We start from the raw sequence: 5,000 nt of genomic DNA, 5'->3' as shown, positions 1-5,000 counted from the left end.
TGATGTGGAGAGTTTATCTTACCGGGTGGGAATAGTGGTGGTGGGTAGTGGTGGAGGATTGGGTGGTGGGGTTACGAGGGGATCAGTCTGGCGGCAGCTAGAATAAAGGCGAGAGTCGCAACACGTAACGCGTGGATAAGCACTGTGACGTCATCGGGAGTAGCTCGCCTGTCCACCCACCCCCCATCTTCACTCCTATTTGAATGACATCATTGCCACCTGCAAAGTCAGCCAACGCGTCGAAATGGCGGTCGCCTGCCTAACGTGGTATTTTCTGTTACATATCAATGGATGGTTTGATGATGGATGAATGGATTGATGGGTGAATGAAAGGATTGATGGATGGAAGGTCTTAATTGTTTACCAAACGGGGGTTCAGTGGACGCGTGATTGAATGAATGTGGGAGTGTGCATGTGGGTAGGTAGATATTTTTTTTATAATCATTATTATTATTCATAATACTGTGACTTTACACACGCGTACCCCGAAACCCTTGCCCACCAGGGTTGGATTGCCTACTCGCAGTGAAGCGATACTAAAATGTTCAGCCATGGATGGGACTCGAACTCGGATCGCTGAATTAGCAGTCGAAAGCATTACCCCTGTACCATCGAGTCGTGCGCGCGCGTGCGTGTGTGTGTTTTTGTGTGTGCGTACGCGCGTGTGGAATAAATTAAATCGAACTTAAAGTCGTTTGTGAGCTAGGATTCCACAGAATTACCTTTACTCTTGATCATGGTTGCAAAGTGAAATGGATTAGAATCAAGTGTTGTGTGGCTGGCGAAGTAATGGCATAACATGGAGCGCTTGCTGAGCTACACAGAACAAGAAATATGATATGGAGACAAAGTCTTGGAGCTCCCAGTTATACACCAGTGGAAGTGCTACAGGGAAAGAGTGGCACATCGAGTAACATTAGGTTAAAGCTGTTATCTAAATTAGTTTCTTGAATAACAATAATAATCTTATCAGAATTTTTTTAAATGTAACGTTTGATGAAACAGCTAGGAAGTTTATGTAGACCAGTTTAGGGAGGCAAATGGATAAAACTGTCATAGACATCAGCGAATTGAAAGAAACGGACAAGAAATGTTTTAAGATGAGAGTAAACGAATTGAAGAAAAGGAAATGACTTGAAGAACCTAGAAAGAAGAGGAAAGCTACATTTTCAAAACAAGAAATACATAGATGGTATAAGAATGATTACAGATAGGATCAATACATTTAATTCATTTTGGAGAAACAGGTATGATGTAGAAAAGGTGATACATCAGGAGAGTGTACACCATCCATCACTACGAAAACTGGATTATGATATACGTCGTGGAACAAGAAAGAAAATTGGAGGAGATTTTGTTTGGTGGTAAATAACAGGGAAAGAAAGAAACAAACATGACGTGTGTGCAAGACTTGTAGAACTTAAGGAAACCATTACCTGGAAGAAATAGAACTTAGCAACCCCCCAACGCCCCGCCGCTGGGTCATTCATCACCATTAGCATCATGTCAAGATATTCGCCATAAGTAAGCAGCCTGATTGGCTGCAGCACTCGAGCGCTCAGTGCACCAGCCAGCCGGGCTGAGTCATGACAGTGTTGACATAACGTGTGGTTTCTCATGGACAATTGCTGGTGGCGGATAATCATCGCAATTTGGGTGCCTTTGTTTCACGCGAGCTCTCACTCCACCCGCTTTCATGTCTAAGGCTGCATGTCGCCGCAGCTGGAGTTTTGTGTCCGCGTGTCCGCACGCGTGCATTGGGCGTGAACCTGTGCGTGCGGGCACCTCGACCTCGGCCGCCAGACTCTCCAAATACTTCACGTCGTCCAAGCTCGCGCGCGTAAGCAACCCGAGTCATCTGTGTGTGATCTTGTGCCCCTTAACACTTGTGACTTTTTCTTTGTTTGTCTGTCTGTCTGTCTGTTTGGTTGTTTCTCTGTCTGTTTGCTTGCTTGTTTGTTTGAATGTTTATTTGTTTGTTTGCTTATTTGCTTGTTTGCATAAGCGTGCATGTGTGTATGTATGTTTATATATGTGGGCATGCGTATTTGCGTGTGTTTGTGTGTGTGAGTGCGAGTTTGTGTGCGGGCGTGCGTGCGTGCGTGCTTGCGCGCGCGCGAGCGTGTGTGTGTGTGTGTGTGTATGTGTGTGTGTGTGTGTGTGTGTGTGTGTGCGTGTGTGTGCGTGTGCGTGTGTGTGTGTGTGTGTGTGTGTCTGTGTGCGTGTTTAGGTACATGAATAACTAGACGTATTTAACAATATGGATTTCACGGGAACGTATTGAAATCTGAAGATCCCGTTTCTTTTTCTTCATAATTTCAAACTCAAACAAAATTTTGGTTTGATTTTTTTGAAATATCGAGGGCGTAAATCTCATCCTTCCAGTCAACCTGGCGTGCATTGGAAGCCAAATCAAAAGAGATAAAGGAGTAAAGCTAGATACTGAAGGGGAATAACTCAGATATCAATTAATGATTTGTTCCAGATGGTAAAATTCCTTTGGATATATCTAACGCAAGAGCATGTGTTACCATAATTCCCCAAAGAGGGTGATGAGTCAGACGGGAGAGCTTAAGTATCACCAATAGAGCGACCTTTTGGGAAACCGTATTGATTGATGACTGGCGATGAATCATCCTGTTGATATTAGATTAAAAATATTTCAGATAAGCAGAAAATCAGAGTAATGGTTGTTGCAGGTCTGAGTGATAACTCTTTAATGAGACATACTGGATTAAAGCATATTTTCGGTATGAAAGGCAGGCTGAAAGACAATGACGGGACAATATCAAGACAGAGAGTCAGCATTGTTATTATTTTTGAGAATTACAGTAAGATGCCTAATGTCCATGGCCAGATACAATAGAAGAAACGTTCGCGAAAGATGTTCTCATTGAAGATATAAATGACGGGACAATACCAAGACAGTCAGCATTTTTACAGTTTTTGGAAACTACAGTAAGATGCCAAAGCCAGGTACAATAGAAGAAACGTCCACGGAAGGTATTCTCACTGAAGACATAAATGAGTCTGAAGTGATCAACAGGAGGAGGAATAGTACAGCAATGCCCATGGTAGAATTTGGGCAAAAGCTTTACCAAAATATTTTTTATTTTCTTTTTTAGGGTTAGACAGGAACCCTGACGCCATTGCTGAAGTGAAGGTATGAAAAAGAAGATATAAACTTGTGGGAGATATTAGCCTTTGGTTTCGTGTCAGAAGTCACGCAAAGAGTTAAAATAGATGAGGTGTGGATACATACTGATATGATGGTGTTTGTTCCAGAAATCTACAGACACCAATAGTTTATGATTTTTAGAAGTCCATAGGACTCTCTACAATTCGTAAGCTTCGTTCCTCTCTCAGACTACACGAGACTGATCTCAATTAAAACGGAGAAATGTAAGGATTTGAAACGATTACCTCTGCAATGCATTCTGCATTGGCAAAATGACAAAGATGCCTACGCAAGGTGTAATCTTGTATCAAAAGTGGATCAAAAGGAGAAAAGATACGGCCATGATAAAATAATTCAACTGCAAGAGATACTGACAGACAAGACTGAGGATGAGAAATAAAAGAAATATGGAATGTTAGGTTTGTCTTCAAAACAGTCAAGAAAGTGGATAGGATTCCACTCTAGGTAATTCAAGATGTTTTATTTGCATTTGAAAGATCGTTAATTTCAAACCTGGTCAATAATAGAGCGTCTACATTAGCATATGTCACTCTATAGTTTCCGCCCACTGTTTCATGTCTTGGGACTGGTATTTTCTCCTTTTCTCTTCTTCGAGTTCCATCAGTTTCCAATCTCTCTAGATAAACTCTTGTTGCAGTTGTCCTTTTTTTTTGTATTTGTTTATCATCTCTCCTATTTTTGTATTCTTATTTTCAGTCGCATTTCAGTTCATCCATTTTTTCAATTGTCTGCTAGTTTCCATCTCGTATTGATTATCTCATTTACGTGGCTTGTCACTTGAAGTTAATTTTTAGTAGCTGTATTTCCCTTGTCGTATCTAATCTATTTCGTCTTATGTTCTTGAATCACGTTCAGCAACTGTTATGATTTCCCTCAAATTACTCAGTTGATGCTTACACTTGGCGTAATGTAGTCCTTTTCCATCCGAAGACAATGAAGCATTTTCTTTTGTCAACTGTAATCCAACAAGCATTTCCCGATTTTCTTTTAGTATATTCACATTTTTTCTCCATATTTTATGTTATTTCTTCCTCTGTTGTTCCATTATTTTTTCAGTTTATTTTTTCTTTTCTTGAACTTCCCTACATTCCCAGTATTTCTTTGATTTCATTTTCATTTGACGACTTGATCCAAGTATCGTTATTCAATTGTTTATATCCTATCTTAACCTTATACTCTTCAATAATTTTCTAACTTTCGCAGTTAATCAATTTTGAAATTCCATTCGACATTAAGTGCAATTATCTTATCTGATAGACATCCCCAAGCCTTTCATCTTGGATTCCTGATCTGCTTATTGAGCTCTTAACACTTTAGCCGATACCCTGAGATAAACTTTTAGTTTCCTGTTGGCTTGCTTCTTCCCACCGCTGTTTATCTGCTTCATTTCCCTCGTGAATAATTAATGGCCGTTCCCGTCATAAAATTAAACCCATGGAAGTCTCGCATAGTTTCCATCTTCATTGCACAAAAAAAGCGAATTCACTCGATTCTCTCTCTCTCTCTCTGTCTCTGTCTCTCTCTCTCTCTCTCTCTCTCTCTCTCTCTCTCTCTCTCTCTCTCTCTCTCTCTCTCTATCTCTCAGTCTGTCTGTCTGTCTCTCTCTCTCTCTCTCTCTCTCTCTCTCTCTCTCTCTCTCTCTCTCTCTCTCTCTCTCTCTCTCTCTCTCTCTTTCTCTTTTTTTTTGGGGGGGATCACTTGACCACCGGTGATTTATTTTACTCGCCATCAAGATTTCTTCTCCAATATCTGGTGCTGTAACTCTCGACCCTCGTAATATTCGAGACTCCACAATGTAGTT

Source organism: Oratosquilla oratoria, chromosome 6 (genome assembly GCF_046742065.1).
Source record: "Oratosquilla oratoria isolate Oo_2021 chromosome 6, ASM4674206v1, whole genome shotgun sequence".
Taxonomy (NCBI): domain Eukaryota; kingdom Metazoa; phylum Arthropoda; class Malacostraca; order Stomatopoda; family Squillidae; genus Oratosquilla; species Oratosquilla oratoria.
This window is presented reverse-complemented; position numbering follows the sequence as displayed.